The 26,806-nt window shown below is 45.9% G+C and overlaps 1 protein-coding gene and 1 long non-coding RNA gene across 7 annotated transcripts in view; one reads left to right on the top strand and one right to left on the bottom strand.

The window, feature by feature from the left end:
* Positions 1-26,806, top strand: part of CDIN1 (CDAN1 interacting nuclease 1) — a 501,029-nt gene that overhangs the window by 256,448 nt on the left and 217,775 nt on the right. The window lies entirely within an intron of this gene.
* Positions 196-26,806, bottom strand: part of LOC134980988 (uncharacterized) — a 231,880-nt gene continuing 205,269 nt past the window's right edge. For both annotated transcript variants that reach the window (XR_010190497.1, XR_010190498.1), the window contains one exon: positions 196-1,141. This is a non-coding gene — a long non-coding RNA (uncharacterized LOC134980988). The remainder of the gene's footprint in view (positions 1,142-26,806) is intronic.

Here is a 26,806-nt window from a genome sequence, read left to right as displayed (position 1 = left end):
TGTAAAGGAAAAGTTTCCACGGTTAAGTAAAGCTAATAGAAGGCATATTTGTTGGGATCCAAATAAGGGAACTGTTTATGGATGAAATATGTAACGCTAATTGACAGAAATTGAGTCTGCTGCTTGGTAAATGTAACGAGATAGAGAAAATCTGATTTTTTTCCACTGAATTCAGCATCCATAAATTAGGCGAGAACACATTCACATGCCAGATGTAGAGAGCGTTGTAATTAGTAATTTACTGGGTAATACATAAGAACCGGAGAGAAGTATAATGTACGGTTAACGCTACCTATTTTATGGGGTGCTGCATATAGGTACAAAAAGGAATTTTCTACGGGACTAGTCCCCACAAAAGCATGTCTATATAGGTCAAGGCACCCTGCTCTAATAATTATTCTTTTGGGTGTAAAAACATTACTCACAGCATGACTGACTGTATGTACTGCTTTACAGACACCTCTCTCTTTCACATGGAAGGTGCTATTATCCTTTAGTGCTTACATTGGAATATTCATTGTTTCATGCTGTTTTCCCATATCCGGAAATATGTATTTCGTAATACAGGGAGCTAGTTCTAAGTAGGAATACAAACTGCATAACAGAAGGACTGCATACCAGTATCAGCTTCTGTTACGCTTACTTCAGCTATGTTATGTTCTAAAGGTGTAGTCTCAAGTCATGTCCCCCACCAGCCCAGTAATTAACTAGACCATTTCCTTGATTGGGAAAGAATTACAAGCTGATTTTTAAGGCTCACCCTCTAAAAGATGTTTATGGAATAAAGTTGCCATGTTGACACAAGTCCACCGCCAGCCTGACAGGACTTCTGCCAATACTGTAACTGTTTTCATATTAAGAGGCTGATGCTGTTATCACTCACTGTTAATGTCTCTGCTCCTCACCATAAGGCACACGTCAATTGCAGTAATTAAGAGCACTCAAGCATTTTCATTGCCCTGTTGATCAGAGACCGGGCATTGAAGTATCATGAAGGCCATGCTTTGGCTTTGACACCGAGGCTCTTTACGTTTAGGTGACCGGTCGCCGTGGTAGCACTTGGGAAAGTAACACTTTGTTCTCCTGTTCCAAGCCGTCCTCTTTTGTTTTTCTTATTCCGTGTAATAGTGGACATTGAAATCTGTAAAGTCAAATTATTTTCTATTCAAACAGTATAAGCGATGTACATAACTCTCATCCCTCAATACACATGCAAAAATTCTGTTTCACGTCAAAGTATTCATAATTCTATCAATGTACTGTGTTTTCTGGAAGTACGTGCAGCAGCTAATAGTGGGGGCTGTAACATCCCATTTTATTGTGATTAGGAGGGATGGATCAATAAATCATTACACCTGGATTACATATCACCTCTCTTTGCCTGTAGGGGTCACTGTGAGCATGGAATGGCTACTTCTTTCTGGATTTGCTCATTTGAATATTTTATCTTGTCCCTGGTAACTGATATGTGTAACATAGAAACATAGAATTTGACGGCAGATAAGAACCACTTGGCCCATCTAGTCTGCCCCTTTTTTTTTATCCTTTAGGCAATCTCAACCCTTTTTGAACCTTAATTCTTTGTAAGGATATTTCTCTATCGTCCTAAGTGGATGCTGGGGTTCCTGAAAGGACCATGGGGAATAGCGGCTCCGCAGGAGACAGGGCACAAAAAAGTAAAGCTTTTACCAGATCAGGTGGTGTGCACTGGCTCCTCCCCCTATGACCCTCCTCCAGACTCCAGTTAGATTTTGTGCCCGAACGAGAAGGGTGCAATCTAGGTGGCTCTCCTAAAGAGCTGCTTAGAGAAAGTTTAGCTTAGGTTTTTTACTTTACAGTGAGTCCTGCTGGCAACAGGATCACTGCAACGAGGGACTTAGGGGAGAAGTAGTGAACTCACCTGCGTGCAGAGTGGATTTGCTGCTTGGCTACTGGACACTAGCTCCAGAGGGACGATCACAGGTACAGCCTGGATGGTCACCGGAGCCGCGCCGCCGGCCCCCTTGCAGACGCTGAAGAGAGAAGAGGTCCAAAATCGGCGGCTGAAGACTCCTGAGTCTTCATAAAGGTAGCGCACAGCACTGCAGCTGTGCGCCATTTTCCTCTCAGCACACTTCACACAACAGTCACTGAGGGTGCAGAGCGCTGGGGGGGGCGCTCTGAGAGGCAAATAAAAACCTTATTAGAGGCAAAAAAATACCTCACATATAGCCCACAGAGGCTATATGGAGATATTTAACCCCTGCCTAACTTCAAAAATAGCGGGAGACGAGCCCGCCGAAAAAGGGGCGGGGCCTATCTCCTCAGCACACAGCGCCATTTTCTCTCACAGAAAAGCTGGAGAGAAGGCTCCCAGGCTCTCCCCTGCACTGCACTACAGAAACAGGGTTAAAACAGAGAGGGGGGGCACTGATTTTGGCGATATTGTATATATATAAAAGATGCTATAAGGGAGAAACACTTATATAAGGTTGTCCCTATATAATTATAGCGTTTTTGGTGTGTGCTGGCAGACTCTCCCTCTGTCTCCCCAAAGGGCTAGTGGGTCCTGTCCTCTGTCAGAGCATTCCCGGTGTGTGTGCTGTGTGTCGGTACGTGTGTGTCGACATGTATGAGGACGATGTTGGTGAGGAGGCGGAGAAATTGCCTGTAATGGTGATGTCACTCTCTAGGGAGTCGACACCGGAATGGATGGCTTATTTAGAGAATTACGTGAGAATGTCAACACGCTGCAAGGTCGGTTGACGACATGAGACGGCCGACAATCTATTAGGACCGGTCCAGGCGTCTCAGAAACACCGTCAGGGGTTTTTAAAAAAACGCCCATTTACCTCAGTCGGTCGACACAGACACAGACACGGACACTGAATACAGTGTCGACGGTGAATAAACAAACGTATTTCTCATTAGGGCCACACGTTAAGGGCAATGAAGGAGGTGTTACGTGTTTCTGATACTACAAGTACCACAAGAAAGGGTATTATGTGGGAGTGAAAAAACTACCTGTAGTTTTTCCTGAATCAGATAAAATAAAATGAAGTGTGTGATGATGCGTAGGGTTACCCCGATAGCAAATATTGGCGTTATACCCTTTCCCGCCAGAAATTAGGGTACGTTGGGAAACACCCCTTAGGGTGATAAGGCGCTCACACGCTTATCAAGTGGCGTTACCGTCTCCAGATACGGCCGCCCTCAAGGAGCCAGCTGATAGGAAGCTGGAAAAATATCCTAAAAAGTATATACACACATACGGTGGTTATACTGCGACCAGCGATCGCCATCAGCCTGGAGATGCAGTGCTGGGTTGGCTTGGTCGGATTCCCTGACTAAAAATATTTTATTCATGTACAGCATTTAATAGGATGCATTCTATATATATGTATGTGAGATGCACAGAGGGATATTTGCTCTCTGGCATCAAGATAAGTGCGTTGTCCATATCTCCCAGAAGATGTCAGGGACACGACAGTGGTCAGGTGATACAGATCCCATACGGCAGATGGAAGTATTGCTGTATAAAGGGAAGGAGTTATTTGGGGGTCGGTCCATCGGACCTGGGGACCACAGCAACAGCTGGGAAATCCAACCTTTTTTACCCCAAGTTACATCTCAGCTAAAAAAGACACCGTCTTTTCAGCCTCAATCTTTCCTTTCCCATGAGGGCATGCAGGCAAAAGGCCAGTCATATCTGCCCAGACATAGAGGTAAGGGAAGTAGACTGCAGCAGGCAGCCCTTTCCCAGGAAAAGAAGCCCTCCACCGCGTCTGCCAAGTCCTCAGCATGACGCTGGGGCCGTGCAAGCGGACTCAAGGTGGGGGGGTAGTCTCAAGAGTCTCAGGGCGCAGTGGGATCACTCGCAAGTTGACCCCTAGATCGTACGAGTATTATCCCAGGGGTAAAGATTGGAGAGTCGAGACATCTTCTCCTCGCAGGTTCCTGAAGTCTGCTTTACCAACGGCTCCCTCCGACAGGGAGGCAGCATTGGAAACAATTCACAAGCTGTATATCCAGCAGGTGATAATCAAAGTACCCATCCTACGACAAGGAAAAGGGTATTATTTTTCCACACTATATTGTGGTACTGAAGCCAGACGGCTTGGTGACACATAGTCTAAATCTAAAATGTTTTGAACACTTACATAAAAGGTTCAAATCGAGATAAAGTCACTCAGAGCAGTGATAGCGAACCGGAAAAAAGGGGACTATATGGTGTCCCTGGACATCAAGGATTACCTCCATGTCCAAATTTTGTCCTTCTCATCAAGGGTACCTCTGGTTCGTGGTACAGAACTGTCAATATCAGTTTCAGACGATGCCGTTTGAATTATCCACGGCACCCCGGGCCTTTTTACCAAGGTAATGGCCGAAAAGATGTTTCTTCAAAGAAAAAAGGCATCTAAATTATCCCTTACTTGCACGACCTAAAAAGGGCAAGTTCCAGAGAACAGTTGGAGGTCGGAAGAGCACTATCTAAAGTAGTTCTTCGACGGCACGACTGGATTCTAAATATTCCAAGAATCGCAGCTGTTTTCCGACGATACGTCTGCTGTTCCTAGGGATGATTCTGGACACGGTTCAGAAAAAGGTTTTTCTTCCCGAGGAAAAAGCCAAGGAGTTATCCGACCTGTCAGGAACCTCCTAAAACCAGGAAAGGTGTCTGTACATCAATGCACAAGAGTCCTGGGAAAAATGGTGGCTTTTTACGAAGCAATTCCATTCGGCAGATTCCATGCAAGAATTTTCCAAAGGGATCTGTTGGACAAATGGTCAGGGTCGCATCCTCAGATGCACCTGCGAATAACCCTGTCGCCAAGGACAAGGGTATATCTTCTGTGGTGGTTGCAAAAGGCTCATCTATTGGAGGGCCGCAGATTCGGCATACAGGATTTGATCCTGGTGACCACGGACGCCAGCCTGAGAGGTTGGGGAGCAGTCACACAAGGAAGAAACTTCCAGGGGGTATGGACGAACCTGGAAAAGTCTCTTCACATAAACATTCTGGTACTAAGAGCAATCTAAAATGCTCTAAGCCAGGCGGAACCACTCCTGCAAGGAAAACCGGTGTTGATTCAGTCGGACAACATCACGGCGGTCGCCCATGTAAACAGACAGGGCGGCACAAGAAGCAGGAGTGCAATGGCAGAAGCTACCAAGATTCTTCGCTGGGCGGAGAATCACGTAATAGCACTGTCAGCAGTGTTCTTCCCGGGCGTGGACAACTGGGAAGCAGACTTCCTCAGCAGACACGATATTCACCCGGGAGAGGGGGGTCTTCATCCAGAAGTCTTCCACATGCTAGTAAACTGTTGGGAAAGACCAATGGTAGACATGATGGCGTCTCGCCTCAACAAGAAACTGGACAAGTATTGCGCCAGGTCAAGAGATCCACAGGCAATAGCTGTGGACGCACTGGTAACACCTTGGGTGTACAAATCAGTATATGTGTTTCCTCCTCTGCCTCTCATACCAAAGGTATTGAAGATTATACGGTGAGGAGGAGTAAGAACAATACTAGTGGCTCCGGATTGGCCAAGAAGGACTTGGTACCCGGAACTTCAAGAGTTGGTCACGGACGACCCGTGCCCTCTGCTTCTGAGAAGGGACCTGCTACAACAGGGTCCCTGTCTCTTTCAAGACTTACCGCGGCTGCGTTTGACGGCATGGCGGTTGAACGCCAGATCCTAAAAGGGAAAGGTATTCCAGAAGAAGTCATTCCTACCTTGATTAAGGCAAGGAAGGAAGTCACCGCGAAACATTATCACCGCATTTGGCGAAAATATGTCGCGTGGTGCGAGGATCGGAGTGTTCCGACGGAGGAATTTCAACTGGGTCGTTTCCTACATTTCCTACAATCAGGATTGTCTATGGGTCTCAAATTGAGATCTATTAAGGTTCAAATTTCGGCCCTGTCAATATTCTTCCAAAAAGAATTGGCCTCAGTTCCTGAGGTACAGACTTTTGTTAAAGGAGTACTGCATATACAGCCTCCTGTGGTGCCTCCGGTGGCACCGTGGGATCTAAATGTAGTTTTAGATTTCCTCAAATCCCATTGGTTTGAACCATTGAAAAAGGTGGATTTTAAATATCTCACATGGAAAGTGACTATGTTACTGGCCCTGGCTTCCGCCAGGAGAGTATCTGAATTGGCGGCTTTATCTTATAAAAGCCCTTATCTAATCTTCCATTCGGATAGGGCAGAACTGAGGACTCGTCCGCATTTTCTCCCTAAGGTGGTATCAGCGTTTCACCTGAACCAACCTATTGTGGTGCCTGCGGCCACTGGCGACTTGGAGGACTCCAAGTTGTTGGACGTTGTCAGAGCCTTAAAAAATATACATTTCAAGGACGGCTGAAGTCAGAAAATCTGACTCGCTGTTGATACTATATGCACCCAACAAGTTGGGTGCCCCTGCTTCTAAGCAGACGATTGCTCGTTGGATTTGTAACACAATTCAACTTGCTCATTCTGTGGCAGGCCTGCCACAGCCTAAATCTGTTAAGGCCCATTCCACAAGGAAGGTGGGCTCATCTTGGGCGGCTGCCCGAGGGGTCTCGGCATTACAATTCTGCCGAGCAGCTACGTGGTCGGGGGAAAACACGTTTGTAAAATTCTACAAATTTGATACCCTGGCAAAAGAGGACTTGGAATTCTCTCATTCGGTGCTGCAGAGTCATCCGCACTCTCCCGCCCGTTTGGGAGCTTTGGTATAATCCCCATGGTCCTTTCAGGAACCCCAGCATCCACTTAGGACGATAGAGAAAATAAGAATTTACTTACCGATAATTCTATTTCTCGGAGTCCGTAGTGGATGCTGGGCGCCCATCCCAAGTGCGGATTATCTGCAATACTGTACATAGTTATTGTTAACAAATTCGGGTTATATTGTTAAGGAGCCATCTTTAAGAGGCTCTTTCTGTTATCATACTGTTAACTGGGTTTAGATCACAAGTTGTACGGTGTGATTGGTGTGGCTGGTATGAGTCTTACCCGGGATTCAAATTGCCTCCCTTATTGTGTACGCTCGTCCGGGCACAGTACCTAACTGGAGTCTGGAGGAGGGTCATAGGGGGAGGAGCCAGTGCACACCACCTGATCTGGTAAAAGCTTTACTTTTTTGTGCCCTGTCTCCTGCGGAGCCGCTATTCCCCATGGTCCTTTCAGGAACCCCAGCATCCACTACGGACTCCGAGAAATAGAATTATCGGTAAGTAAATTCTTATTTTATATGCCTATCCCAAGCATGTTTAAATTGCTCTACAGTCTTAGCCTCTACAACCTCTGATGGGAGGCTATTCCACTTATCCACTACCCTTTCTGTGAAGTAATTTTTCCTTAAATTTCCCCTGAACCTCCCCTCCTCCAGTCTCAGTGTATGTCCTCTAGTTCTAATACTTCTCTTCCTTTGAAGAATGTTTTCCTCCTGAACTTTTTTTAAGACCCTTGGTATATTTGAAAGTTTGTATCATGTACCCTTTCCCTTCTGTCCTCCAGACTATACATGTTATGATCTTTTAGCCTTTCCGGGTACGTTTTGTGATGTAGGCCATGCACCATTTTAGTTGCCCTTCTTTGTACACTCTCTAATGTATTTATATCCTTCTGGAGATATGGTCTCCAGAACTGTACACAGTATTCCAGATGGGGGCCTTACCACTGACCTATACATGTTGGAGCTGGTGTATTGCAGTCGTGCAGTGCAAAATACATACACAGTTTCATACCTCCCAACATGACCCTCTCCAGGAGGGACAAAATGCTCTGCTTCTGGACTTTTATCTTAATTTATGATTGCTGGCACCTGTGCTGAACAGGTTAATGGATAAGAAAGGTGTTTCAGCACAGGTGAGAGCAATCATAAATTAAGGGGGAAGTCCAGGAGCAGAGCATTCTGTCCCTCCTGGAGAGGATCATGTTGGAGGTATGCAGTTTAAGTCTCCCATTTCCAAAATGGGAGGTATTTTGGATATCTGATTTTTCCGTATTTTTAAATATTTTCATACTACTCTGGGGATGCAGTCGGTATCCCGGCGGTCAGGATACCGATGCTGGAATCCTGTCAGCCGACATTTTACCGGCTGTCGGAATACAGCCACCCGTCCGTTTGGTGGATCCATGCCACCAACCGAGTGAGACCCAGGCCCAATGCATGGCGAGTGCAGTGAGCCCGTAAGGGGACTTGCAGCCGGTATTCCGGCAGACGAGATGCCGCTGTCGGGATACAGAAAAAAAATTCTGTATTTCGGAAAATTCCATACTTCTGAAATTTTATTACGGGAAACTCAACCTGTATTAGATTTGTGCACATACAGAAGCAAACTGTTTGACTATTTCTTTATGCAGATCTGATCACATCTTACACTTGCACTTATTTATGATGAGAGATGGGAGACAGGTGAGGAAACGTCTGATGTTGGTAGAGTACAGTAAGGGCATGTTTGAGTGATTACATACAGATACAGACTGGGACACCAACGCATCTGCCGGTCATGCCATTTTCAGCCATGTGACCCGGCAAATTCCCGGGTCTCTGCCCTATGCCCCTGATTGACCCTCAGAAATATCTCTCCTCTTAAGTCTCCTCTTCTCGCCTACTGTGTGTGTTTGCCATCACTTTGCCTGTCCATCTTATTTTCTGACGTTTCAGGACTTGCACATTGCACCAAAATATATCATATTTCATACATATGCCTGGCCAATAAGCCACACAACAAGCTAATGTCTTGGCAGATTATTATTACTCCTCAATTACGGGTATATTTATCGGGTGTAGTACGGGTGACCGGCGGTCTCCTGACCGCCGGTCACCTTACCGACGCCAGGATCCCGGCAGTATACCGACGCCGGGATCCCGGCGGGGAGCGGCGAGTGCAGCAAGCCCCTTGCGGGCTCGCTACGCTGCGGGCTTGGTGGCGACCTGCTGTCGCCACGGGTTCTATTCCCACTCTATGGGTGTCGTGGACACCCACGAGTGGAAATAGTCCCTGTTGGTCGGCATGCCGACCATCGGGATAGTGAGCCGTCGGGCTCACGGAGGAGGTCATGTGACTGTCGGTCAGCCGACCGGCGGTCACATGACTACCACCCTATTTATCATGTAGTGTCCCGATAATGCTGCAATATGAAACTCATGGTGCTGCAGCTGTCCCCGCGAGCCTCCCACTGGTACATTTGCCACTAATTAGCAGTTTGATCCAGTAGTGTTATAGAGAGGGCCATAGGTGAGAGAGGAATAAAAACCTCTTCGCACCCCGGACCTTCTTTCTATAGGAAAGAGCATGGCGTTTGCATTGGTTCCAACGATCAAACTCTGAAAACTTAAAGTTTTAAAGGTTGGTGAATGTAGCTCCACTTATTAGTGTATGGAGACATCATGCCACAGAATCTTCTACACTCAGTACAGTCCTAATCAGTGATATCAAGTTATAATGGGCAAAGGAAAGCATAATACAGGAAGTGCTGTTCATGCAGATTAACACCAGAGAAACTAGATAAAATCCTGTAGAAATATATTTCACCCAATTCACAGTGGATTCCGTCACTGCACTAGGGAAGTGGATGGACCATTGGGCCTAATTCAGACCTGAACGCTCGCTAGGGTTTTTTTTGCACTGCTGCAAACAGATAGTCGCCGCCCATAGGGGAGTGTATTTTCGCTGTGCAAGTGTGCGATCGCATGTGTAGCAGAGATGTGCAAACTGATCTTGTGCAGTCTCTGAGTAGCCCAGGACTTACTCAGCCGCTGCGATCACTTCAGCCTGTCCGGGACCGGAATTGACTTCAGACACCCGCCCTGCAAACGCTTGGACACACCTGCGTTTTTCCAACCACTCCCAGAAAACGATCAGTTGCCACCCACAAACGCCTTCTTCCTGTCAATCACCTTGCGATCAGTCGTGCGAATGGATTCTTCGCACAAACCCATCGCTGAGCGGCGAACCGCTTTGTACCTGTGCGACGCGCCTGAGCATTGTGGTGCATACGCATGCGTAGTTCTGACCTGATCGCAGCGCTTCAAAAAACGCTAGGGAGCGATCAGGTCTGAATTACCCCCATTGTAAGGTTGTCTGGTCCCTGAAGATCAGACAACTGCTCCAAATGTCCTCCGGTAGACTAGGATATTATGCACTGGGTTGAGGGTCTCAGTGGTAGGACATCCACTGTAATGTCTACTGTAAAAAGCGCAGATCCCCCTTACCCACTGGTGTCAAAAATCATGCACTTAATACATGTACATATTTGTCCACATGCGTCTATCCTCAAATTGCGACTAATATCCGCATTTGGCACACCATTGAGCTTTGTCTTAAAATATGCATTTAATCTAATATTAGTACTGTAAAAGAGGTTGGGTATAGGTAACCGGCAGATGGGATACCGCTGGTCACCATACCGACGGCGGGATCACCATACCGACAGCTGCACTCGCCACAGGTTCTATTCCCACTGTCATAGACACCCACGAGTGGGAATAGTTGACTGTCGGGCTGTACACCGGTCGGGATCCCGGTGTCGGTATAGTGACCGGCGGTATCCCAAACCCCGGTCACATAACTACATCCCTTTTATAACAATTTTGTTGTGATAAGAATATACTAATCCTAAGTGCTGAGGGGCCTGGTTCAGTGGTGGATGATGTTTTGGTCGCTGCTGCATCTTCGGTGGTAGCAGATCTTAGAATTTATGCTAATGCTGCAGGCGCTGTCTTGTGTAAAAAGACGGCCGCTACCGACTTCCCTGATCCGCTTCCTGCGTACGAAGATGCAGCGTTAGATCCACACAACCCTAAGGTTGATCTGAACGCTCACCACGCCGGAGAATCTGTGTCCAGAGATGCAGTCGCTGGCTTCAGCATGCCCCAGAAATTGAGATGACGCCTCTCCATTTTCAAAGCTGCTCCCCGTCACCACACCCAAACACCTGCAACCGGATATGCAGCACTAGCACACGGGCTCCGGTGTATGCCCAGAAAATGAGACATTGGTCAGTTGCGAGTGAATCATGCCCTTAGTGCGATATTAGCGAATTAAGATGCAACATTCAGGAAAAAGTACTCAGTGAGGGTAAAAGGACAGAGGTCCTATCAGATTTGGTCTATGCATTATTATGCTTAATTATCTACTTTATAATTAACTCCTTAGGGACACAAAATAGTAACCACTGAGTATGCTATTACTTAGTATTCTAGTTCTTAGTATTCTATTAGTGAATTAAGATGCAAAGAAATGTACTCAAACCCAGGAATTGTGCCAGGCATCTCATACCATGTGGCTCAAAAAGAATATCCTGTATGAGGGCCCATCTGCAGGTGGGTGTGGAGATGAAGCCTATTGGGGCCCACTGACTCCACTCTCACACACATTAGTATTTGATGAAAACTGGTTTTAGTGCTGTTTCTGTAAATCCAAGAGACATTCCAGACAGCGTGTAAATATGCCGATATATCTAAACCTGAAAATCTGGCACGCTTTCAGGAAACCGAGGATCTAGATCTTCATTAATAAATGCTGCTGTCAGCACCTATGTAATACCATTGATCTCTATAACCACAGTTGACAATATTCTGTTTTGACACACGTTTGACCACACCTCTGATCCATCCAAACCACGCCCACTGTTGGCAATGCCATTTGATCATTCCTAAATCTTTTGTCTCATTGAATGTTGACTGTAAGTAGATGTGTTTGTTTAGTTCTAAAGTTCTGAGCTAATATAAAAACAAGAAAAAGGCATAGACGTATTATCTAGGCACTAATTGTGCAGGTATGTCTCTCTGCTTTGTCGTCTTTAACGAGGCAAAGCAGGAAGCACTAGCGACAAGATGTATTACCATCTTATTTGCTGGAGTGGGGACTTGAAACAACTCCCTCTGGTGATCCCTGTCAGACCCCCACACCACATCAGCCTAGAGCGCTGTGTCTCACCGCCCAGCCAGCTCACTGGGCATGTGCAAGAACTCGCTACTGTCAGGAGATCTCCCATACAGCCCGCAGCTGCCACAGCCAGGGACAGATCTGTCCCTGTTGTGGCGATTTCTACAGCTGCAGGTGTCCGAATGGTCAGTGCAACTGACCTGTCATATATTGGTGTTTATTCATGAAGCAGTGAAAGGAGTGGAGAAACAGACCAGTGAAGAAGTTGCCTATGGCAACCAATCAGCATCTTCCTTACATTTTATAAAATGTACTTGATAAAGGCTACTTTCAAAGCTGATTGGTTGCTTCTCCACTGACCTTTTCTCCACTCTTTTCACTGCTTCATGAATAGACAACGTTGTCCAGCATATTGGAGTTCTATCTTGTAGATAGCGCCGATAAAGACCGAGGCACACAGCACCCCTGTGATTGAGCACACACAACCAGAGTCATATACTGTATGGTGAAGTATCAGTGCACATAACATGAGCGGATACTGCTTCTCCCCCATACAGACAAATCATACATCTACCCCAAAGTGTGGACTAATGCTCCCTGTTGGTAAATAGTGACTGATTAGGCCACAGGTTCTCACACTCGGGAGGTCATTCCGAGTTGTTCGCTCGCAAGGCGATTTTAGCAGAGTTGCTCACGCTAAGCCGCCGCCGCCTACTGGGAGTGAATCTTAGCATCTTAAAATTGCGAACGAAGTAATCGCAATATTGCGATTACACACCTCGTAGCAGTTTCTGAGTAGCTTCAGACTTACTCGGCATCTGCGATCAGTTCAGTGCTTGTCGTCCCTGGTTTGACGTCACAAACACACCCAGCGTTCGCCCAGACACTCCTCCGTTTCTCCGGCCACTCCTGCGTTTTTTCCAGAAACGGTAGCGTTTTTTCCCACACGCCCATAAAACGGCCTGTTTCCGCCCAGTAACACCCATTTCCTGTCAATCACATTACGATCGCCAGACCGATGAAAAAGCCGTGAGTAAAATTACTAAGTGCATAGCAAATTTACTTGGCGCAGTCGCAGTGCGGACATTGCGCATTAAGCGGAAAATCGCTGCGATGCGAAGATTTTTACCGAGCGAACAACTCGGAATGAGGGCCTCGGTCCTCAGGACCCCACACGGTGCATGTTTTGCAGGTCTCCTCACAAAATCGCAAGTGAAATAATTAGCTCCACCTGTGGACCTTTTAAAAAGTGTCCGTGAGTAATTAATACACCTGTGCACCTGCTGGGTTACCTGCAAAACATGCACTGTGTGGGGTCCTGAGGACCGAGTTTGAGAACCCCTGGATTAGGCTGTATTATAGAGCCCGGTCCATTTGTACATGTGATACTTTAACTGTATATTCCACATACAGTACTTGCCTACCTGACCCTCTCCATGAGGGTGAAAATGCTCTGTTCCTGGACTTTCCTGGTAATGTATGATTGCCATCACCTGTGGTGAAACGCCTTTCTTATCAATTAACTAGCTCACTACAGGTGATGGCAATCAAGCCCCAGTGGCCTAATGGATAAGACACTGTCCTCCTAAGCCAAGGATTGTGGGTTCATGTCCCATCTGGATTGCAAGTTATTACAGCAACCATTTCATCACTAGAGTTGATGTTTTATCCTTGCTTCATCTGTACAAGAGTATTGTAGTGTTTAGCTTGCAAAATATGACTACAGAAGCTAAAAAAAATGACCACAGGTGATGGCAATTATAGATTACCAGGAAAGTCCAGGAACAGAGCATTTTCTCCCTAATGGAGAGGGTAAGGTAGGCAAGTATGCTTTAACTGTATATTCCAGCTGTGACTCTCTTGTATAGCTTAATGCTGGTCACTTTAAATTACTGTTCTGACCATTAAATTTCTATTCTAGTTCTGTTTTTGTTTTTTCTGCCTCATCTAAAATGCTAACTTGAATTTGGACATCCTGGAATCTGTCAGGTGTGGAGCCTGAGGAGCTGGTCATGCACAGACAGTTTCCAGTTCTCCACAGGCAGCCCAAGCTAGGCCACCAAAGGTCAGCCTTGATGTCACAGTACGTCAGCTGGTTGACATGTTGTGATGCCATCCTGCCACGCTCTGCAGTTTTGACCCTGACTGCACTGGAGGATTCCTAGAGGAGCATGTGTGCAGCCTCGGTGCAATGTCTATTCACTGTTGGGAAAAGCCTTTTTTTAATGAACTTGTGACTGCAGCTCCTGTCTCATTACAGCAAGGATGGGATCAGCATTAAAAATATTTAAATGACCCAGTTTTTGAGCTTTGTCCCAGCAGAGTAGAATGACAAGAAAACCATGTATCAATAGATTGGAATCAAGCAAAAGTTGTGTCAAATTGTGTTTATCACCTTATGGACAGACTTATTCATTTTCTAACTTGTTCTCAATAAGTATCATTTTTTTATTGCAGTAATAAGAAAGTACGTATCGCCCAAATTTATCAAAATTCCCATTTAGGGACAGAGGCTCCACTGATGTGTATTTGGGGGATATGCCACAAATATGTTTTGATAAATATGCGCATTCATGCTATAGTGTTTAGCTTTGATGCAAGAAATAGCTTGTGATTAAAATGAATTATTTAGTTTAACATAAGATAATTTCACAAAGCTTAATTAGCCATTCATCAGCCAAATCTCATTCTTGCAGGGTTTTGGTGTTTTTTTAATCACTATTTTGTGGACCTTTTGAGGGGTGGGGTGCAAGTAGAATCATATTTTCTATTATTACCAGTTCTAAGGCATGTTCAATTTCAGTTAAATCTTAAAGCTTTCCTGCAGACTCACATCTGTAGACTATAGAGAATAGTTCCTGATGAACGTTCTGTAGGGCTCTCTGGCACTGCCTTTTGGCTCTCAAATGCTATTTCCTTATGGGCCCTACACACTGGCAGATTATACTGAAAGATATGAACGATCTCGTTCATTAATGAACAAGATACCGTTCATATCTTTCAGTGCGGAGGCACCAGCAATGAACGATGTGCGGCCCCGCGCTCTTTCATTGCTGGTATCCCGTCGCTTGTGCTTGCAGGCCAATATGGACGAGATCATCCATATTTGCCTGCACTGCTATAGAGCCGGGTGACAGGGGGAGTGAAGAAACTTCACACTCCCCCCTCCCTCCGCTGGGTCGCCCGTCGGCTGTATCCGCCGTCGGGCAACTCGGCGGCGAATCTATCAGTGTGTAGGGCCCATTATTCGTATAACATATTTAGTCAGGGGTGGTGGCCATTTAGATTGTTACAGGGGGAAATGTGTCTGGGACTCAAGGTCAACACCTGAAATAGGTCGACATGGAAAAAGGTCGACATGAGTTTTTTTTATGGGGTTTTTTCTTGTCGTTTTCTCTGTAAAATGTGACCGGAAACTCCAATTAGTGCACCGCTTCGCTCGCCATGCTTCGGGCAAGGTTGCAGAATTCTTCACCAAGTGAACTGTAGGAACTGGCTTCAGTACAGTCTTCTAGGGGTATGGGACTCATGGTCCACAGTGTCTATGTCGACATGGCCATTAGGTCGACATGAACAAAGTCGACATGGAAAAAGGTAGACATGAGTTTTTTTTATTATTTTTTTGTGTCGTTTTCTTCGTAAAGTGACTGGGAACCCCAATTAGTGCATCGTGTGCCCTCGCATGGCGAGCAAAGGGCCAGCTGCCTCACTCCGCTACCGCTGCGCTCGGCACAGGTTACCGTTCCCAATTGTAGTCCACGTGGATCGTAAAGTATGAAAAAGTAAAAAAAAAAATGAAAAAATATATATGTAAAAACTCATGTCGACCTTATTCATTTCAACCTTGTGTCCATGTCGACCTATTTCAGGTGTCGACCTAAGGTGTCTCAACCTAAGTGGTGTCGACCTTATTGTCCGGATACTGGGGGAAATGTACTAAGCAGTGATAAGAGTGCAAAAAAGAGCCAGTTGAAAAGTTGCCCATGGCAACCAATCAGCAGCTCTGTATAATTTTAACGTGTGCAAATGATAAATGTTACATCAATGCTGATTGGTTGCCATGGGCAACTTCTCCACTGGCTCACTTCTCCGCCCTTTTCACTGCTTAGTACATATCCCCCTAGCCTTATGCACAGTACATTAAGCTCTTATTTATGGAAGCGCAGAAAGAGGGACAATTCCATTGCAGGATTCACCAGACCCACAATGTGGGGATTTCCCTGTAAGAGATAACTTTGTCTGCAGGCTTAAGGGCCCTACACACTGGCCGATTTTCGGAAAGATATGAACGATCTCGTTCATAAATGAACGAGAACTCGTTCATATCTTTCAGTGTGGAGACTCCAGCGATGAACGATGCGCGTCCCCGCGTTCGTTCATCGCTGGTCCCCCGTCGCTTGTGCATGCAGGCCAATATGGACGATCTCGTCCATATTTGCCTGCACTTCAATGCAGCCGCGTGACGGGGGAGTGAAGAAACTTCACTCCCCCCGTCACTGCCCCCCGCCGCCGGGTCGCTCGTCGGCCGTATCCGCCGTCGGGCAGCTCGGCGGCGGGTCGGCCAGTGAGTAGGGCCCTTTAGGTGTAGGATATGTGCAGTCATTGCTTGCTACTGATATGGAACCATATGCAGCTGTGTCTTATTCTACTCTTTATTTGGTTACAGGCACACTGTCAGATTTTGCCTTGATTCACTCGTTGCTGACATTTAGTCGGAGTACTCCTTTTTTCCTTCCAGCTGATTTACCGGCGGCTGACTCAATATTATTTTCAGTCTCCTGCGGCACAGGAGAGAGCAGATTATTGTAATAATTTCCAGCCTAATATATATATATATATATATATATATATATATATATATATATATGTGTATTTTACATTTTTGTAATGAACTAATGTTCCAGTGCTTTTCTGTAAGAAGAAGAGGTTAATAGAACTACTGCCTTTAGTCTTCTCATTGACTGGCTGATTGCATAGCAAGCCATCAGTTTCTATCTAGTCTTCAGCCTTGGCCGTCTGTAGATGCAGGCCAGTTGACAATGCGAGTGCTGGGTTTTTTTTTCCCCCTCTCCCTTTAATGTCCCTTCACCCACCCCTCAATCCTCCCCCACTTCACTCTATCAAATATTGTTATATCACCCAGGAGCACCGCGCCATTACGACAGCGCTTTCTGCACCTATCTACAGTACGTTACCGCAAGGCTTCTACTCTACATACAGCGTCGCCCCCACCGAACTAACATTCGACAAGCGTCTCGCCTCACAAACGATAAGAGCTGACAGCGCAGATCTTGAAATGTCTTTATATTTTTTTTCCCCCATTCCCTATTTTGCCAAAGGCCCTGGTCAGATGTTCTCCTCCATGTCAGAAAAATGTCAGCAAGCACAGCCCCTACCTTTCAGAATTCCTTGTAATTTCTTAATTGGCATTTACAAGTGACATTTGCAATGTGTGCTCTAGTACTGACCGGAGAGGCTCCCAAAAGAAACATTGCATACACTGTTCACCACAGATCTCTTTTCATCCTGTTACTTTAGAGCTGATAGTTCTGTAACGACATCTACATGTTATTTAGCATTCAAGCCTTTATATTCTACATAAACAGAGTATGTAGAAGAGGACATGCAGACAGCAGAGTGCAAGAGAATTGCTATAAGGGTTTTTTGGCACAGAACCTAGTAATAACAGGAAGAGTATTGATGAGAGTGATTGACCGACCAAAATATTCTCTTTGCTACAAATTTGTAGGGCTATAGAGTTTGAGACATTTTGGTTGGTTAAGCTGAGTACACACCTGCGCAATCACACTTCTGATGCGATGGTAAGGACGACCGTACTCCCATTCAGAAGTTATGATCACTGCGCAGATACGTGCGTACACACACATACAATCATACTTGCTACCTTCGATGCCAAAATATCACAAGGAAATGATTGTACACAGTCTGCCGATTCCGGGCAGCGCTTGCAGCGGGTGTACCTAAAATTAGCATAAGGGGCAGGGAAGAGGTGGGAATACAGGACCAAATCAAGCCTCCCGGAATCGCCTTTCCGTTTTACTGAGTGTTGCGATTTGAATACATGTGTGTTGCGGTTTGAATACATACTTTCGTCCCTTTCATTCTCCATATTGAGTTTGGAAAAAAAAAAAGCTTGTGCTTGCATTCTTGCTGCTATGGCAAATACGATGCAGGCGATCAGCAGGAGAAAGAGGAGCAAAAATCAGTCGCTGGATAAAAGGTTGGCCGCAGAGGCGAGGCACCTTCTCGCGCATGCCTCTGGTTCAGGAGATACGGGAGAACAACCCTGATACCTTCAGGAATTTCTTACTTATAGATAATCCATCCTTCCAGAAGCTTCTGTGTCTGGTCACCCCTCTCATGTAAAGAAAGGACACCTATATTTTTGTAAATTTGGTGGGGTGGCATGTTAGTTTTATACTGCTGTATTACGGTTATGCACCTACTTGATAGTGCAAATTTCTGTGCCTGAAAACATATACTGTTATATGTTGGGCACATGGGACCATGCCAGCGATACATCACATGGAAACAGGTCGGGATGTTGACATGTGATGCGTCGTTGGTGTGGGACCATATGAGCGACATTTACTACTATACTATATTTTTGCAGATTCATGCTTGGAGTTACATGTGGCTGCGTAGTCTTGTATTTGTCATGTTATATGGCTCGTGAAACAGCAAAAAGTTGTGATCCATAAAATCTATTTGATAAAAAACATTTTCATATATATCATTGGGCAGGTATTATAGTCTAGATCAGGGTGGGCACTAAGCAGTCATCCAGGTGTTATAGGCTGCGCATACCAGCAAGTTGTGGAACTACATATGCCAGCAAGCCCTTACACCGTTTATACCGATATGGGGGAAAAAGGCTTGGAGTATATATGGTGGGGAAAGTAAAGAGTGTATGAACCTGACCACTTGCACTTGTGGAACTATACATGCCAGCAAACCCCTGCTTGGAGTATTGGTGGTCAGGACATTTTTTAAGGTAAAGGGTGTATGAATTTGGGCACTTGCACTAGTACACATCCCAGCAAGTTGTGGAACTACACATGCCAGCAAGCCCTCAATTGGAGTATATGTGCTATGGAAAGGTTTATGTTAACGGGTGTATGGGCACTTTTGGTCCCACCTGGCCCTGTCTATTCTGATGAAAATTAAACTGCACATAAAATGCGACCACCCGTCCTGACAAGGTTGCTTCAGACAAAACATGATTGGACGTGCGGACACCATCCTTTTGATATCAAATTTGCAAGAACGGGCAGACGATTGTATAGGTGTGTATCCAGCTTTAGACCAGATAGTAGATACTTGAAATGGGTAATCCGATCACAGTTAAGTTTTATTCATGGTGTGTATTAACAGGTCAGCTACATATATATACATACATACTGTACATACACTAGTCCAGTGCAGTTTTATTGTCTTACTAAAATAATTATCTGCATTGTCACTGTGACTGTGTGTGCCTGTATCTGCTGTGTGTATTTCACTTTCATTGTATGCCAGCTTTGTCTATCACTATGATCTGTACCCTAAAGGACTAGGTGCGTCTGGGTCACAGTATTTACTGATATAGTGTATTCTACTGTGTACTCAGTCACGTAATACCGGATTTATTTGTTGATGTTGTGTACTGGGGACTTAGTCGCATAATACCGGACTTATTCGCTGGTGTTGTGTACTGTGTACGCGGTCACATACTAGGGAATTTATTCGCAGTTATTGTACTCTTTCTGGCTGTATCGTACTAATACTCTCTGTTGTTGCATTACTGAAAATGTCTAACACAAAGGGCGGGAAATCCAGGAACGCTCCTGCATCATGCAGAGCATGCGCCAAGGATTTGCCTGAGGGGAAGTTTTGTATGATGACCTGTGTACTATGGGCCATACATCTCCTGGTCAGTCCGCAGCTCCTGTAACCAATCAGGAGCCACCTTGGGCGGCGTTCTCAACTATGTTAAATACGCTTGTGACATGCCTTATGCCCCCTATGGGACCTCCTGTACCATTACAGTCACATCTTGTACCTGTGGTAAATCCACCCTGGGTGGATAATTTGTCTACCCAGTTGCAGCAATTGAATCAATCTTTGGTTAGACATAAGACTGCCCCAAGCCACTCTCGTGTCAATGGGACCACTGCCTCCTCACAATCCACTAATCTCAGATTCTTGTGAAGAGGACGGGGAACACACTGTCCTGTCAGACACTGACACAGCTGCTTCTGACGAGGAATCTACAACTCAGGTTGATTTCCCGGACCTAGTGATTGATATTAAGCAGATCCTGCAAATATCAAATGATGATGAGGATTCCACTATGGTGTCTAAGAAACCTGATAAGTTTAAACATCAGAAGGTAACTAAAACATTATTGCTGCATTCTATTTAGAGGACATACGACAAGAACCCTTGATTTCTCCAGGGAAGAAATTCTCCTTGTCTAAATGGATGGTAGCTCGCTATCCTCTCCCTACAGAGTTGTGTAACAAGTGGGAAAATTCACCGCCGGTGGATTCCCATGTCACCCGTCTGGTGGTGTCATCTACTCTGCCTGTCATCACTGTCACCTCACTGAAGGAACTGACAGATAAGCGTGTGTAGGGATGCCTGAAGTCTGTTTACTCCCTTACAGGTTCTGTGCATAGACCCTTTATAGCAGCCTCCTGGGCTGCAAAAGGAATTGATACATGGGTTCAGGCTTTAGAGGATGCCCCATGATATATCCGACAATGCCAGACAATACCTGTCTCATATTACCACCGCCACCTATTACATTCAGGAGGTGTCCTCTGAGGCGGGTGTGTTGGCAGCCAAGGTGTCGACTATGCCCATCTTGGCTCTCCGTATTCTGTGGTTGAGGTCATGGAAGGTGGACCTGGACTCCAAAACGACCTTGGAAGTTCTCCGTTTAAGGGAGACATCTTATTTGGGGAAGACCTCAATAAAAGTGTAGCTGATGTGGCGGCTGCTAAGACTGCCTTTCTCCCTAATACTACTCCTTCTGCACAGAAGGCAAAAGGTACCACTTTTCGCTCCTTTCGACATCAAGGGAAAGTAAAGCGTCAGACTTACCTGAGACAATCTTGTGCTTCCAAAACCACAAAGCCCAAAGCAAAACAATCCTGGGAGCCATCAGCTTTCTTCTAGACACGACAAGCCTGCTGCATGATGGGGCGGGCCTCCCCCTGGGGGACCCCAGGGTGGGAGTCCGACTTCTGTGAGTCACCCAGGTCTGGTTAAAGACCATTTCAGACGCATGGGTGCAAGAAATTGTCTCTCACGGGTGTGCAGTCTCTTTCAAGAGACGTCCCGCTCGCCAGTTTTGCACCACGGTTATCCCTTCGGATCCGTTGAAAGCGCGAGGAAACTACTCGACCCTGTTTCTACTACTGAAACCCAATGGGTCCTTCCGGCCTATACTCACTTCAAATCACTGAACAAGTTTGCAAGAGTGTCCAAGTTCCGTATGGAAACACTGCGCTCAATTGTACTGGCCATGGAACCCGGAGACTATATGGTATCCCTCGATATACAGGATGCTCACCTGCATATACCTATTGCCATATCACATCAGAAATATCTGCGGTTTGCTATTGGCAACCTACACTATCAGTTCCAGGCTCTGCCATTTGGACTGGCCATGGCTCCTCGGATCTTCACCAAGATTATGGCTGTGATGACTGCTCATCTCCGTCGCCAGGGAGTCAGGATCCTGCCGTATCTGGGAAACTTGCTGATTCTGGCAAACTCACACAATGTCCTCCTCAGTCATTTACAACTGACGGTAAACTTCCTACAAGCCAACGGGTGGCTCATCAACTGGAAGAAGTCCTCGCTGGTCCCAGCTCAAAGCATGGTGCATCTGGGGGCACTGCTGGACACACACAGCCAACGGCTGTTTCTGTCTCCAGATAAGGTCCTGAAGCTTCAGGACAGGATCAGATACATCCTTTTTCGCCCAAAAGTGTCTATACACTCGGCGATGCAAGTACTAGGCCTGATGATGTCGGCGTTCGACATGGTAGAGTATGCTCAATTTCATTCCCGCCCTCTGCAGAGGTTAATCTGTGCCAAGTGGGATGGCCTGCCTCATCGGATCAGGTCTCACATGGTCTCCTTGACTCTGGAGGTTCATATGTCGCTGACCTGGTGGCTACAGGGCCAGCAGTTGAGCAGGGGCCATCCCTTCTGGATCCCCAACTGGGTTCTATTGACTACAGATGTCAGTCTGAGGGGTTTGGGTGCGGTGTTGGAGCAACACTCTTTCCAGTGTCGGTGGACCAGGGAAGAATCACTCCTCCCGATAAATATTCTGGAATTACGGGAAGTGTTCAATGCTTTGTCTCTCGCCTTGACTCTGATACAGAACAGGCCTGTTCAAGTACGGTCAGACAACGCCACCACGGTTGCATACATAAACCATCAAGGCAGCACTCAAAGCCGCATGGCAATGATGGAAGTGTCAACAATCCTCTGTTGGGCGCAACACCATCTGCCAGCAATATCAGCAGTGTTCATTTCGGAAGTCCTCAACTGGGAAGCGGATTTCCTCAGTCATCAGGACGTGCACGCCAGAGAGTGGAGTCTTCATCAGGAAGTCTTTCAGCTCCTAGTGGGGTCTACCAGATGTAGACCTGATGGCGTCTCGACACAATCACAAAGTTCCGATCTCCGGATGAAGATGCAGGGATCCTCAAGCAGCGTTCGTGGACACACTGGCAATTCCATGGAACTTTTGGCTGCCCTACGTCACCCCTCCGGTGTCACTCTTGCCCAGGGTACTGCAGAAGTACAAACAGAAGAAGGAATACTACTCCTAGTTGCACCAGCATGGCCCAGACGGCATTGGTTCTCAGACCTACAGGGTCTATCGATAGAGCGTCCTCTTCTACTTCCTCAACACCCAGACTTCCTCGTTCAGGGCCCTTGTGTCTACCTGGACCTGGCCAGACTGGCTTTGACGGCGTGGTTCTTAAAGCTTCACTCCTGAGGGCCAAAGGATTCTCAGAGGCAGTTATTCAAACTATGCTGAAGGCCCACAAACCGGCATCTGCCCGGATTTATTACAGGGTCTGGGATTCTTATTTCACATGGTGTGCTGCTAAGATTTATGATGCTTGAAATTAAGTACTTTCAGACTACTGGCTTTTCTGGAACAAGGCCTGGACTTAGGCCTTCGTCTGGCCTCCCTCAAGGTTCATATCTCTGCCATGTCGGTGTAGTTTCAGAGAAAAATTGTGTATATTCCTGACGTTCATACTTTCACTCAGGGGGGTAAATTTACTAAGATGGGAGTACTATTTAAGATGGGATGTTGCCCATAGCAACCAATCAGAATCCAGGTACTGTCATTTGGAAGGTGCTAGATAAATGAGAAGTAGAATCTGATTGGTTGCTATGGGCAACATCCCAACTTAAATAGAACGCCCATCTTAGTAAATTTACCCCTGAGTGTTTTACGGATTCAGCCTCCCTATGTCCCTCCTGTGGCTCCATGGGAGCTGTCTGTTTTCCTGAATGCCCTGCAAGAGTCTCCATTTGAACCTATTGAGTCAGTGGACCTTAAATGGCTCACGGTCAAGGTCCTGTTCCTACTGGCTATTGCTTCTGCTAGCAGGGTGTCAGACCTAGGCGCTCTGTCCTGTCGTCCACCCTTTCTGATATTTCACCGTGACCGGGCAGTTCTTAGAACTTGCCCTAGTTATGTGCCTAAGGTGGTGTCATCATTTCACCTTAACCAAGAGATTCTGGTTCCGGCCTTTATCTCTTCTGGTTTGTCTTCCAAAGAGCGGTCATTGGATGTGGTAAGGGCTCTCCGTATTTATGTGGAGAGAACTGCCTGTGTGAGGAGGTCAGATTCCCTTTTTGTACTTTTTGGTTTTCACAAATGTGGCTGGTCTGCAAATATGCAAACCTTGGCCAGATGGATTAGAATGGTAATTGCACAAGCGTATGCGCAAGCTGGATTCCCAGCTCCTGCTGCTATTAAAGCCCATTCTACTCTGTCTGTTGGACCTTCTTGGGCGGCCCGCTGAGGCGCGTCCACTGAACAATTATGCATGGCGGCTGCGTGGTCCTCAGTGAACACGTTGGTTCTATGCCTTCGATACTTCCGACTCCCAGGATGCTTCCTTTGAACGCCAGTTTCTTATACCCGCTATGGCGCTTCCCCTCCCATGAGGAACTGCTTTAGGACATCCCTGATGTTTCCCTGTGGAAACCAATGTACCCCGCTTCAGAAAAGGAGATTTATGGTAGACTTACCATGTTTAAATCTTTCTGCGAGTTACTACAGGGCGCCCACCCTGACGCACCTAGCTTTTATGGGTTTGTATACAAGACAAGAATTAAGAGGGTACCACTGGCGCTCAGTCTCTTATGGATGGTCCTGAATGATCTACTCAGAACACAATGTCTGTCTGCCACATGTAACTCGATCAAAAATGTTTTGAAGGAACAATGTTTTATTTAACAGACAACACATAAAGACATCACATTAAAAATGTGGGTACAATGGTGTGTAAACTTAAAGTGACTCGTGCGTCGATGGTGAACAGGCTCTTTCACCTTGGAATGGTATAAAGCTGATGGTATTGCAACTCTACTGAAGGGCTGTGGCTGATTGGGCTGTGATGGGTGATTTCCACAACTGGTCACCACAGACTTAAATCGTGCACAGTAATTAGGTAGAGTCTCTGTGCAAATGAACAGCAATAAAGTGACTGGTGCATATAGTGGAAAATGAATCTCTCACCATTATACTCCCGTGCGGTGGACTAGCTGGAAATTAGCAAATGTGGTCCAAGGCTGATGAGCCTGACACCACCGCCACGGGTATTATCAGCAGTAGTCCCGGAAATGTGCAGCTCTTTCTCCTCGCAACGCGTTTCGGTCCAAATTGACGACCTTTCTCAAGAATGGATAAGGAGCTGTGTAGTTGATGCTTCTTTTATACCATTTACAATCTCCCAATAATGGCATAATTCTAAACAGCCGCGCTTCCGGAATCACGTAGCGGAAGTGCCGTGTATTCGTTCCAGCGGCCGTTTCCGTACTTCCGGGGTCACCTGACGGAAGTGACGCGATTACCTCTTAGCCGCAGTTCTCGCAGGGATCTCGTTTCTTTACATAATCCTCACATCCTGGTTCCCTGTTCAATTGGTCAACAGGGACTCCCTGATGATCCGGCAGCCATTTTGCTTTAGGGATTAGATTTGCCCAAAGATTTCCACATTTCTTCTTTCACGTTTCTAGATCCCCACACCTGACCAAACTAGATGGTACTTCGTATTCCCATCATGTCCATCCCTAATTACCCGGGTGGGGATCTGAATTTCTTCAAACGAATACATGAGTGATCGAACATATGTAATGGAAAGAGAAAATGTATGATTGATACACATCAGTTACTTAAAAGAATCATAAAAAGGATGTAGTGTGCAAATGGAATATGTATAAAATAGGAAACTTTCCATAAATAAGACACTACTATAAATAAAATAATATTAATCCAGAAACCACTTTAATTCAAAGTCAACATTGTGACCATTGGGTTTCAACTTGTCAAGGTCATATATCCATCTCATTTCACTCTGCGCTAAGCGCTTCTCTAGACTTTTATTCTGCCAGGTGGGTTTCAATTTCTGTAACCCAATGAAACGTTGGATCTGACCCTCGCACCTATTGTGTTTCTTACTGAAATGCTCCGAAAGGGGGTGGGTCTCTAATCCCTTACGGATATTATAAATGTGCTCAGCTGCCCTGGTCTTTAGTGGCCGCGATGTTTTTCCAATATAAATTTGGCCACAATTACATTCCAGTAAATAGATTACGTTCCTGGAATGACAGGTGACAAAATCTTTTATCACATATTTCTTGCCATTCACCTCAAAATCCGTGATCTTTCTGGCTATGTCTTTTTTCGTGGTGGTTCGACACATAAGGCAAGCTCCACATCTATGGAACCCCTTGGTGCATGTTCTTCCCATATTATTCTCTCTCTTAAACTGCTTTTAACTAGTTTGTCTTTCAGAGACCTAGCCTTTTTGTATATGAATACTGGTTTAGCTGGTAAGGAATTCCCCAAAACAGGGTCATCCAGCAGTATTTGCCAGTTGTCTCTAAATACCTTTTCCACCCTCTTATGGTATGCACCATATTGGGTGATGAATGCCCATTCATATGGGTTGTCTTTTGATACTGGCTTCTCCTTCTCCATTAAAAGCTCCTTCCTATCAAGTTGGTGTACTTTCTCTTTCGCCTTTTCCAATGTGGATTCTTCATATCCTTTTTCCCGAAACCTTCCTGTCATTTCCTCAAGTTGTGTTTCTAGGATGGCAGAATCCGTGCAATTTCTTTTCAATCGTTTAAATTGCCCTACCGGTATATTTTCTAACCATTTCTCATGGTGTTCACTATTTATACTGAGGTAGGCATTGGAATCGGTCGGTTTTCTATGGCTTTGTGTATATATTTTCCCGTCCTCTATATATATCTTAAGGTCCAGGAACACCAAGTCATTCTTACTTTCCACAAAAGTTAAAAATATATTAAAATCATTGGCATTAAGGGTCTCAAGAAAGTGAGTTAACGTGCTACTCTCTCCTCGCCAGATAAGAAGGACATCGTCTATAAAACGCCACCAGGACACCAGGTTTGCTCCCAGTGCCCGTAGGGAATCCACGTGCTGAACTTCCCAATAGGCCATGTACGGGTTTGTATGGCATTAGCCGCTAGTCCCTTCTCCTGTCGTGAGAAGGTGGTTCTATGTGACTATTACCTGCTTCCGCATTGGACTGGTTAACGAAACTGAGCTCTCAGTGTCTGGAGGTGGGGTTATAGAGGAGGCCCCAATGCATCCTGGGACAGTCTAAAGCTTTAGCCTGTTGGTGCCTGGATC

Source organism: Pseudophryne corroboree, chromosome 12, assembly GCF_028390025.1.
Source record: "Pseudophryne corroboree isolate aPseCor3 chromosome 12, aPseCor3.hap2, whole genome shotgun sequence".
NCBI classification, from domain to species: Eukaryota; Metazoa; Chordata; class Amphibia; order Anura; family Myobatrachidae; genus Pseudophryne; species Pseudophryne corroboree.
Note: the sequence above shows the minus strand (reverse complement) of the source record. Positions and strands in the feature narration are given on the sequence as shown.